Here is a 12,806-nt window from a genome sequence, read left to right as displayed (position 1 = left end):
TCACTGGTAGGACAGGGTGGAGGTCTATGGTGTTCTCCGATAGAAGTTGGTTCTGCCTCGGTGTCAGTGATCACCGTATGATGGTTAGAAGGAGGCAGGTTGAGGGTGTTGTGTCAACCTATCTGCGGGCCAGACACACTGGACCTGCACATGGACTTACGGTCTGGCCACTGTTTCGTATGACAGCAGCAGCATTCTCATGATTATCTCACGCACCGTGACCGCAAATTTGTACGTCAAATTGGTGACGCGACCAGTTGTGCTGCCATTTACGAACAGCATTCCAGAGGGCGTTTTCCAAAAAGGACTACTCTACGCCACATACCGCTTTTGTAACCCAATATGTTCTACAGAGTGTCCACGTATTGCCTTGCCCTGCTCAGTCACCGATCTGCCTCCAGTCGAGCACTTCGGGGACATCATCGGATGACAACTCAGCGTCATACACAACCAGCATTAACCGTCCCTGTATTGACCGACCAAATGCAAAAGGCACTGAACTCCTTATCACAGACTGCAGCACAATGCATGCACTTTGCATCCTTGGACACAGAATTCTGGCGGTTACACCGGTTATTAATGGACCAGCATTCCACATTTGCAATAGCTTATCCCGCACTTACATTTTCCTGTGATTTTGCAATGTTAATCATTTACATACAGGGTGTTTCAAAAATGACCGGTATATTTGAAACGGCAATAAAAACTAAACGAGCAGCGATAGAAATACACCGTTTGTTGCAATATGCTTGGGACAACAGTACGTTTTCAGGCGGACAAACTTTCGAAATTACAGTAGTTACAATTTTCAACAACAGATGGCGCTGCAAGTGATGTGAAAGATATAGAAGACAACGCAGTCTGTGGGTGCGCCATTCTGTACGTCGTCTTTCTGCTGTAAGCGTGTGCTGTTCACAACGTGCACGTGTGCTGTAGACAACATGGTTTATTCCTTAGAACAGAGGATTTTTCTGGTGTTGGAATTCCACCGCCTAGAACACAGTGTTGTTGCAACAAGACGAAGTTTTCAACGGAGGTTTAATGTAACCAAAGGACCGAAAAGCGATACAATAAAGGATCTGTTTGAAAAATTTCAACGGACTGGGAACGTGACGGATGAACGTGCTGGAAAGGTAGGGCGACCGCGTACGGCAACCACAGAGGGCAACGCGCAGCTAGTGCAGCAGGTGATCCAACAGCGGCCTCGGGTTTCCGTTCGCCGTGTTGCAGCTGCGGTCCAAATGACGCCAACGTCCACGCATCGTCTCATGCGCCAGAGTTTACACCTCTATCGATACAAAATTCAAACGCGGCAACCCCTCAGCGCCGCTACCATTGCTGCACGAGAGACATTCGCTAACGATATAGTGCACAGGATTGATGACGGCGATATGCATGTGGGCAGCATTTGGTTTACTGACGAAGCTTATTTTTACCTGGACGGCTTCGTCAATAAACAGAACTGGCGCATATGGGGAACCGAAAAGCCCCATGTTGCAGTCCCATCGTCCCTGCATCCTCAAAAAGTACTGGTCTGGGCCGCCATTTCTTCCAAAGGAATCATTGGCCCATTTTTCAGATCCGAAACGATTACTGCATCACGCTATCTGGACATTCTTCGTGAATTTGTGGCGGTACAAACTGCCTTAGACGACACTGCGAACACCGCGTGGTTTATGCAAGATGGTGCCCGGCCACATCGCACGGCCGACGTCTTTAATTTCCTGAATGAATATTTCGATGATCGTGTGATTGCTTTGGGCTATCCGAAACATACAGGAGGCGGCGTGGATTGGCCTCCCTATTCGCCAGACATGAACCCCTGTGACTTCTTTCTGTGGGGACACTTGAAAGACCAGGTGTACCGCCAGAATCCAGAAACAATTGAACAGCTGAAGCAGTACATCTCATCTGCATGTGAAGCCATTCCGCCAGACACGTTGTCAAAGGTTTCGGGTAATTTCATTCAGAGACTACGCCATATTATTGCTACGCATGGTGGATATGTGGAAAATATCGTACTATAGAGTTTCCCAGACCGCAGCGCCATCTGTTGTTGACAATTGTAACTACTGTAATTTCGAAAGTTTGTCTGCCTGAAAATATACTGTTGTCCCAAGCATATTGCAACAAACAGAGTATTTCTATCGCTGCTCGTTTAGTTTTTATTGCCGTTTCAAATATACCGGTCATTTTTGAAACACCCTGTATATTACCTAGACAAACGTATTCGCGAAATTTCTTTACACTACATTAATTATTTTTGGTGATGCATCTATTTCGCCTGATATATCAGTTGCACATCTTCCAGTCAACTTTCGACAGAGTCGAAAGATATAGGGCCGAAACAGCAGGCGGAGAAATAGGATTTCCGTGGTTGGACGCCCGACTAACCTGCGAATATTTGAAGATGCACATGATATGAAAATCCTGTTCGTCACCCGCGCGGGTCTCCGGCGGCGAACTGGTAAAGTCAAAATGTCCATGCTGTCCCTCTGAACTCTCACTGTTCGATTATTTCGTGTATCTTTAATGATGTCAGTAAAATTATGGAGACTTGTCAGCGAACTGCAGATGGCGACGTCATTACCACACAGGGTGGGGCAAGCATGCGGAGGTAAATAAGGGACATACTTTCCAAAGGAATCATCCCGTCACGTGACTTCGGTTGTCAGAATTGAAAAATAAAGAATGACGGCATAGGAATACTATGAACGAACTACCTTTTTCAGTTACAGGATCGTTAAATACAGTAAATAACAGCAGGAGTCTCAAATGGTTCAAATGGCTCTGAGCACTATGGGACTCAACTGCTGTGGTCGTAAGTCCCCTAGAACTTAGAACTACTTAAACCTAACTAACCTAAGGACAGCACACAACACCCAGCCATCACGAGGCAGAGAAAATCCCTGACCCCGCCGAGAATCGAACCCGGGAACCCGGGCGTGGGAACAGCAGGAGGAAAGAATCGTGTAATTTGAATGTAATCGAGAACACAACAGACAGAGACTGACGCCGTAATCATATCTTCATGTCGAGAGGAGTGTGAAGGAGTGATCAACACTTTTGTTAAGTTATGGGAACAAAACAGGCGAGAAATAAGAAAGAAGACAGACAGGACGATCGTTTTCTAATGAGGAATATTACTGCCAATGAATACCAACTGAGCTTGGCGCCACTGCAGAAGAGTTCCCCTGGTGACAGCGAATAATCATAAAAGCAATGCAGATTGTTCATTTGTGTAATAACCAAATAAATCCAAATACTGCAAAATGGCTCTGAGCACTATGCAACTTAACTTCTGAGGTCATCAGTCGCGTAGAACTTAGAACTAATTAAACCTAACTAACCTAAGGACATCACACACATCCATGCCCGAGGCAGGATTCGAACCTGCCACCGTAGCGGTCGCTCGGCTCCAGACTGTAGCGCCCAGAACCGCACGGCCACTCCGGCCGGCTCCAAATACTGCAAATATAGCTTGTGGCGCAGCCTAGAATACTGTCGGCAACAGCACATCAGCATGAAAGAAACATTCTTTACCTTATACGGAACACATCGCCAATGGATAACGTATGCGCACGTTGTCAGTGGTTGAATATGAAGCGTGTTGTTACGCTCTTGTTACTGTCAGGCATATGGCAAGTAAATTAGAGTTGACGGCCCTACCACGTGCAGCAAGAGGCGCCTGGAGACACCAGCTTGTGCCAAGCGCCGCATTTGACGAACGCGGGTTCGTTTCCATTTCTTTTAAAGGGCTGGGCAGAGACATACCAACGGTGGCATAACGAAAAAGAACTAAAATACGACGATAGTCGTATAAACTTGTCCTGAGCAATTTCGTAGTTTAATTGTTTGTGCGTTTAACTTGAGGGCGAAACGGGCACCAGCATGCTATTCACATGAAGGTTCCGGGATACGACGTAAAAGACAAGTCAGGTTAGCTAGGGTTTTATATATCTGGTAGTTAAAAAAATGGTTCAAATGGCTCTGAGCACTATGGGACTTAACTTCTGAGGGCATCAGTCCCCTAGAGCTTAGAACTACTTAAACCTAACTAACCTAAGGACATCACACACATCCATGCCCGAGGCTGGATTCGAACCTGCGACCGTAGCGGTCGCGCGGTTCCAGACTGAAGCGCCTAGAACCGCCTTTTTTTTCATTTTGTTCGGTATTGTTCGTTGCGTTTGGTCTGGGCGGACGTCACAAGACAGCCGTTCAAGTTGATCGTTCATTCCTTTACTCAGTTTTTTTATTACAGAGGACGAGCAGCCCTCTGACCGAACTCGCTGAGCTAACATGCCGGCGGAACCGCTCGGCCACTTCGGCCGGCTATCTGTAAGATAATGTGATAGTAATAGTACATAATGTAGAAAGATACAGTGAGTGTTAAACCAGGAAGGCCTCCATAATCACCCGTATCTGAATTATCTAGGGAGACTATGTCTACGTCCTCCGCGTGTATAAGCCTCTCCTTTTCCATAACGACGGACGTCAGCTACTAAATTTGTCATCTATGGGTAGATGCTGCCTCTTGTCAGGTGGCGTGTTACAAATGAGTAATACATTGATTCCCATTTCAATTTCCTAAGAATGTAGCCACCTACCTTTGAAATCGATTGCAGTCAGTTGAAAATAATAAATATAGATATTTTGACAAAAACAATAGAATACAATGAATAATTGTCGTTTTTCCACTACGTAAATTAACAGGAGAATCTATGTAACCAACTGTCCATTACTGATGAAACAAATAATGGAGAAAAGACCATTAGCGTATAGATTGAAACACTAGTTATGATACAAATTTGAGAGTCAAGCTGTGGCACAGAGCCGGCCGGGATGGCCTTGTGGTTCTAGGCGCTACAGTCTGGAACCGCGCGACCGCTACGGTCGCAGGTTCGAATCCTGCCTCGGGCATGGATGTGTGTGCTGTCCTTAAGGTAGTTAGGTTTAAGTAGTGCTAAGTTCTAGGGGACTGATGACCTCAGAAGTTAAGTCCCATAGTGCTCAGAGCCATTTGAACCTTTTTTTTTTTTTTTTTTTTTTTTTTTTTTTTTTTTTTTTTTTTGTGGCACAGATTCGAAAACATTTTCTTTTGCAACTACAGGACAAGATTTGAGGTGTCGAAAATGAACAGTGAAATGAAAGAAAAATTATTTGCGTTAGAAGTAGTTTGGCGCTGTGCACAATTTGATACCCATAAAACTAACTTGCGAGTTTTTACACAAATTATGTGATGCGATGAAAGTTTTAAATAAAATATGTGAAAACTGGCTTCTGCTGTCAGAACGATGCACCTATGTATTTTGCGAATGTAAGCTTTCACTGCGGAAGTGTACGCTTTGCTGTATCTTCGATAACTAGAATTGTCTTCCTCCGCGAATAAATTTTTGCTCAGACCACTGCTGTTGTTCCGTGGATTTTGCCAGCAGCCTAGAGCCAGCACCGCGGAACGACTCTGCGATTGTTTTCCTTTTGTTAGGAGGTAGCCCCGTCGGAGAGGAATGATAATGGAAACCGTCGCGCAGTCAAGCTTCAGTAATTAACGCCGGAATAATTACTGACTCACAGCCGTGGGTCCGACGGGCGTGGAGAGCCATCTGCGGCCTTATTCTTCAACCGCTGACACAGGAAGAATGGCGGAAGCTTTCGACACAGGGGCGACTTCAGAAACTGCTTCACTTGCACACGCGGTCCGGCCTCAGAACCACTTGCCTGTAATCGTCAGTCTGCCGCCACCTTTTGTACAAACTTCACCACCAGTGTGTGTTGTATTGTTTTTTTCATAGTTAAAGGGAAAGACCATTGTCACTTTAGGTAAAGAATGAATCATTGTTCTTCCAGTAACGAGCTGGAAATTGATGATAAAATATGAGTCGTTAGGCAGCTTCGTATTCCTCTTCAAATATCTTCAGTGCTCGACATTTCAGTCCATCTGCTAGGATTTTCTTCAAAATTCAGTTGGTGTCCCTGAATGGCTGAACACTCTCAAAGACTTATATGGGGTACACAAAGTACCACAGAGGTGCATTAGAAGTCGGGACGAACATTTTTATGCAGTCCACTATGTTTTTATCAACATAAATGCACTTACTATTTCTCTTCTTCTTGACAATGTGAACATTATGATTGAAAATTACATACATTTTCAGACCTTAAAGAAAATAATAGTGTTACGCAAAAATCGAAACGTTTTGTGATTGGTACATGTTGTCAAGGTTCATTAATAATGCTTTCACCAAAGTTGAAATACTCAGTCCTAAGACTGGTCCAAAGCACCACTCCATGCCAGTCTAGACGGAGCAAGATACAGCACCGAATAACTGCTGCAACCCACACTCATTTGAACCTGCTTACGGTATTCGTCTCTTGGTCTTCTAAAATTTTTACGCCCCCCCCTCCCCGCCATACCCCTCTCTCCCTACCCACCCACACACACACACACACACACACACTCTCTCTCTCTCTCTCTCTCTCTTCGCACCACTACTGAACAGATGGTTCGTTGAAGCCTCAGAATGTGTCCCATCAATCGATCCCTTCATTGAGTCAAGTTGTGCAACAAATCTCTATTCTCCTTTTCGTTATTTACACAATCTCCTCATCTATTCTTATGCATTTTTCTGTAACACCACATTTCAAAAACTTGTATTCTCTTTTTGTGTGAATTGCTTATCATTCACTTGTAACTTACGTACTAGGCTACAGTCCAGACAAATACCTCCAAACAAGATCCTTTTTATTTTTTTCCCAGTGACAATGTATAGGCGTGGTTTATAAATTTAGTCCATTTCCTTTGACTCGTTAATTCCTTTTTTATAATCCATGTGCAAATAACTGTGACTGTTATGTACTAAAATATTTCTGACGTGGGTAAAAAGAGCAAATTACTCCTTTTTCAGAAATGTTTTCGTCGCTATAGCAAGCATGCATTTTATATCTTATCAGCTTCGCCAATTATCAGTTATTTTTCTGTCCAAATATCGACATTCTTTTACTACCTTTAGTGTCTCATTTCTTAATCTGATTCCCTCAGCATCGTCTGATTTGAGTCGACTGCATTTCAAACCCTTGGTTTTATTCTCGTTTTATTTTATTTTATTTGGTTTCGGGCGAAGCCCATTTCTCCAGACACAATTATCGCACATAGTTTTACGAACAGGATACGGGTCTCATTTCATTACAAAATATGAAAGATAATGAAACTAGATAAAGAGTCAACATGATACATTTGTCCGACTGTCCAATACAGAAAAAGGCACGAAGTTTTATCATAAAATCCAGTTATGTACTACATAATGAAACATTAAAGATATCCTCAAATTTTAAAGTTCCCATTTACAAAGACAAACAGGGTGATAAATACTTTACTTTCGTTTATATTCAACTTATAACCTGATTTCAAGAGACTGTCGATTCCGTTCAGTTGTTCTTGCAATCTCTTTGGTGTGTGACAGAATGCCACCTAGCGAGGTGGAGCAGTGGTTAGCATACTGGACTCACATTCGGGAGCATAGCGGTTCAAACCTGCGCCTGGCCACCCTGATTTAGGTTTTCCGCGATTTCCCCTAATCGCTTCAAGCAGATGCCGGAATGGTTCCTTCGAAAGGGCACGGCCAACTTCCTCCCCCATCCTTCCCTAATCCGATGGGACTGATGGCCTCGCTGTTTGACCCCTTCCCGAAAATCAACCAACCAACCGACAGAATGCCATTGTCATCGGCAATCATCTAACTTTTCATTTCTTCTCGCTGGACTTTGGTTGCATCTCCAAATTTTTCTTTTTTTTGTATGTCTCCATCCTTTTAGCAGGACGTCTGTGGGACGACGGCTGTTTACTATCTTGACAAAAAATAAAAACACCAGCCAGCCGGTGTGGCAAGCGGTTCTAGGCGCTTCAGTCCAGAACCGCGCTACTGCTACGGTCGCAGGTTCGAATCCTGTCTCGGGCATGGATGTGTGTGATGTCCTTAGGTTAGTTAGGTTTAAGTAGTTCTAAGTTCTAGGGGACTGATGACCTCAGATGTTAAGTCCCATAGTGCTCAGAGCCATTTGAACCATAAAAACACCTACAGCCGTGCCTATGATCTTATTTTATTTTATTTTATCGCTACCAGTTTCAACGCTTCATTGCGTCATCCAAAATTAGATGTCGTATTTGAATGGTTCTCGTGTCAGTTGACAGTTGATGATTGGAGTGCTGACACGCGAGTTTCAGATTATCTGCGAATCCCGTAAGGCTGGCAACTGATGGGTTATGCATGGGGATCGTATCCACCTGCACCACATCGAAACAGCCTGAAGATGACGCAATGAAGCGTCGAAACTGGTAGCGACAAAATGAAATAAAATCACAAGGACGGCTATAGGTGTTTTTATTTTTTGTCAAAATTTTGCTTTGATTCTCCTTTGCTCGTCAATGTTCAGATGGAATGACACCGGGGATGGGGTACAATCGAATCTCACTCTTTTATGAACTACTACTACCCTTCCATGACCTTCGACTCTTATAACTACCGTCTGGTTTCTGTACAAGTAATAACCTTTCGCTCCCTTTGTTTCACACTTGGTACCTTCAGAATATTAGAGAGGTTTCCAGAATGAGATTTTCACTCTGCAGCGGAGTGTGCGCTGATATGAAACTTCCTGGCAGATTAAAACTGTGTACCCGACCGAGACTCGAACTCGGGATCTCTGCCTTTCGCGGGCAAGTGCTCTACCAACTGAGCTACCGAAGCACGACTCACGCCCGGTCCTCACAGCTTTACTTCTGCCAGTATCTCGTCTCCTACCTTCCAAACTTTACAGAAGCTCTCCTGCGAAACTTGCAGAACTAGCACTCCTGAAAGAAAGGATATAGCGGAGACATGGCTTAGCCACAGCCTGGGGGATGTTTCCAGAATGAGATTTTCACTCTGCAGCGGAGTGTGCGCTGATATGAAACTTCCTGGCAGATTAAAACTGTGTGCCCAACCGAGACTCGAACTCCCGAGTTCGAGTCTCGGTCGGGCACACAGTTTTAATCTGCCAGGAAGTTTTATTAAAGAGGTATTCCTGTCAACAACAATATTTGGAGAAAACACGTTTCTTTTATTTCGAAATAAACCCGCATTATAATAATAATGGTGAATTAATTGATCGCACTAACGGAGGGTTAACAACGTCGGTTTGGTGGCGCTGTTGTAGGAAGGAAGGGCCTGCAGTGCTCGGAAAGCAGTTCCGGCTCGCTTCCTGTTTCTGGTCTGTGATAGCTGCCAGCTGCAAGCAGTTCTGGGGACCACCAGCGGGCGTTGTGTTTCGTAACGACTACCGGCTGGCGGAGACACGGCCGTAGACAGACAGACTGAAGCGGCGATAGCATCTACGCCGTTATTCTGCGTGCTCACTGTGGCAACCAGCCACCCCTCCTCCGACTCTCACACGCACACAAGCACGCACAGAAACACACACATCCTCCCTCACTCGCTCACTTTCGCGGGCGCAGCGGGCGGCCGGAGAGTTGCGTGATAACCGCACACCACCCCCGGTCGCCGTAAATTACGTCCGTCCGTAATTGCATTGTTCGATAGGCAGGTTACCTGTAATTTAAGCGCTGTTTTCTCCGCCGCCGTCGCCGCCTCCCCGCCGCCGGGCCCCCTCTGCTCCCCTTTCCGTAGATTACTTGGCGCGGCAGACAGCACGCCCCATAAACCCCCTTTTCCACAGTACTCCCGAAATTGCTTTCCCGCCCGCCGGCCGGCCGCTATCTCTATTGTTGTTGGCGGCGGTGAGTCATGCGCCGCCGCGGTGCGGGATTAATGCGGAGCCCGCAGCCGGCCGCAAAGAACTCGGAATTGGAACTAATTTGTTTCCGGTTAGATTAGCGCTTCCCGCGTCCGCTCCGCTCGTGATTCCGTTCGGGCTGGCCGATGCAGAACAACAGCCGTCCGCAGCTGCCTGCCCGCGGCGTGCTGTGCGATCCACTTGCCTGCCATATGCCGCTTTCGTGTACCGTAATTAATGCCGAGACGGTACTGACCCACTGCCATCGGCACGTGCTGTTCTCACGGTAGCGACGTGAAACTAACAAGGGAATCTCCCCATCGCAACCCCCTCAGATTTAGTTATAACTTGGCACAGTGGATAGCCTTGAAAAACTGAACACAGATCAATCGAGAAAACAGGAAGAAGTTGTGTGGAACTATGAAAAAAAATAAGCAAAATATACAAACTGGGTAGTCCATGAGCAAGATAAGCAACAACAAGGATAATGGGAGCTCAGGAGTGCCGTGGTCCCGTGGTTAGCATGAGCAACTGCGGAACAAGACGGCCTTGGTTCAATTCTTCCCTCGAGTGACAACTTTACTTTATTTATTTTCGCAAAGTTATGATCTGTCCGTTCGTTCATTGACGTCTCTGTTCACTGTAATAAGTTTAGTGTCTGTGTTTTGCGACCGCACCGCAAAACCGTGCGATTAGTAGACGAAAGGACGTGCCTCTCCAATGGGAACCGAAAAAATTTGATCGCAAGGTCATAGGTCAACCGATTCCTCCACAGGAAAACCCGTCTGATATATTCTATACGACACTGGTGACGGCATGTGCGTCACATGACAGGAATATGCTGTCGACCCACCTAACTTGTACACTTGGCGAATGGGTAAAATGATTCTTCTACCTTGCCCGATTTAGGTTTTCTTGTGGATGTGATAATCATTCACAAAAAAAGTGATGAAAACATAAGAGTTTGTCACATAAACTGCAACAAATGAATGCAACAGTTTCACAGTCGCCCAGTTCTCCCTGTGCTCTGTCAAAACGTATACTTTTAACGTTTTCAAATTTTTCCGTGTGTAGACCGTCAAATCGTGCATATGCCCAAGCAATTCTGAACATGTCCTCGAAATTTGGAGAGCGAACTTTGATAATTGTCTGAAAATATAAAATTAAACTTTTCACTGCAGGGAAGACTTGAACCAAGGACCTCTCGTTCCGCAGCTGCTCACGCTAACCACGGGACCACGGCGCTCCTGAGCGAAAATCGTACTTGATGTTGCCTATCTTACGCATGGACTACTCAGTTTGTATATTTTGCTTATTTTTTCATAGTTCCACACAACTTATTCCTGTTTTCTCGATTGATCTGTGTTCAGTTTTTCAAGGCCTATCCACTGTGTCAACTTAAAACTAAATCTGAGGGGGTTGCGATGGGGAGGTTCCTTTGTAAGTGGCGTCCTAATTTTAAAGCTGTATCTGGTGAAAATATTCGAATATATACTGGCGAGTCAAAACATCATGACCATCACGTTGGTCCATCTTTGGAACGCAATACGTCACCCATTCTGCATACCATGGATTCGACAGTCTGTGCAGTTTTGTCGCACCGGATGTCCACGCAGAAATCACGTAATTTCCGTAAACAGCGGGCAGCTGATTTGTGTACGCAATGATGGCACCAGATAGCGACCCAAATGTTTTGTATCCCCCCTGCAAGGCGGCGCGTGGGTAGGAACGGGAAAAGGTAATACAAGTCGGTACTGCAATGAAAGTGGTTTACTGCTGCAAAAAGGTGATAAACGGTTACATAACTTTGTACTGGCTGCACCTGATGACATTGGTAGAAGCAGTCGCGGAGCTCGTAGACCCCGACAGCACCAGCTAGAGGGCGCTGTCGTCGGTGTCTCTCGTAGTGCCAACTTAGCAGAGCGGACCTACGTTGTGGCATCGTAGCTATCGATACCACAGAATGGGTTCCATTGGATTCACATCAAGCGAATTTCGTGGCAAGACATCAACGTGGTTACACTGTCACGCTCCTCAAACCACCGTAGCACGGCTCTGGTTTTGAGGCATAAGCAATTACCTTGCTGTAAGATGGCATCACCGGAGGGGAAGACATCAAGCATGAAAGGGTGCAGGTCAGCGTGTCATCGAAGACTGATCGCACGCGAGCGCAGCCTACTATCTCCCGTAGCGTAATACTACTCCAGCCGGCCTGCTTCCATAGGGCGGTGCACATTTCGAACGGCGTTTTTGCAAATAACCATCGACCTGGCGTAGCAAAAAGGTAGTTTGTCCGACGAGACGACACGTTCCCTTTGATCCACGGTCCAGTCCCGACAATCCCTTGGCGACTGCAATCGTAATTGACGACCTCGTAGGGCCAACATGTGAACACGTAGGGTTTGTCTGCTGCGGAGCCCCATTTTCAACAGTGTACGATGAACGGTGTGCTCCAAGGCACTTATGCGTGCACCAGCATTGTGCTCTTTCGGCAGAAGTGCCACAGCTCGCTATCTGTCCGGCTTTACAGATCAGACAAGCCTTCAGTTCTTCTGTGAAGTGTTGTGGACGTCCAACCATTCAGCGCCGAGTGGTAGTTTCACTGTCTTTCTAACACTTTCATAGACGCTCATATTCGACCAGCTACGCCGTTTGCAATATATTTGTTCACAGTCTCTGGGCGATAATAATATCACCTTTGTCGAGGTCGTTTATAAGTAGATCTCATTCGTGATCCGTGTTGTCGCCTGAATCATTCCCCATCTGTCTTTGATCCAGTTACACACTTTCCTTGCCGTATCACATTCCTGCAAATCCACCAGGCGACTTCCAACCTCGCGGTGTGCAATGGTCATAATGACAACTTGGGTTGTCGTGTGTTCTGCCGAATATCAGCGTCGTACTTGCACGATATTTCTGTAATGTTCAAAAATGGTTCTGAGTACTATGGGACTTAACATCTGAGCCATCAGTCCCCTAGACTTAGAACTACTTAAACCTAACTAAGGACACCACACACATCCATGCCCGAGGCAGGA

The sequence above is a fragment of the Schistocerca nitens genome, chromosome 1, assembly GCF_023898315.1.
Source record: "Schistocerca nitens isolate TAMUIC-IGC-003100 chromosome 1, iqSchNite1.1, whole genome shotgun sequence".
Taxonomy (NCBI): Eukaryota; Metazoa; Arthropoda; class Insecta; order Orthoptera; family Acrididae; genus Schistocerca; species Schistocerca nitens.
This window is presented reverse-complemented; position numbering follows the sequence as displayed.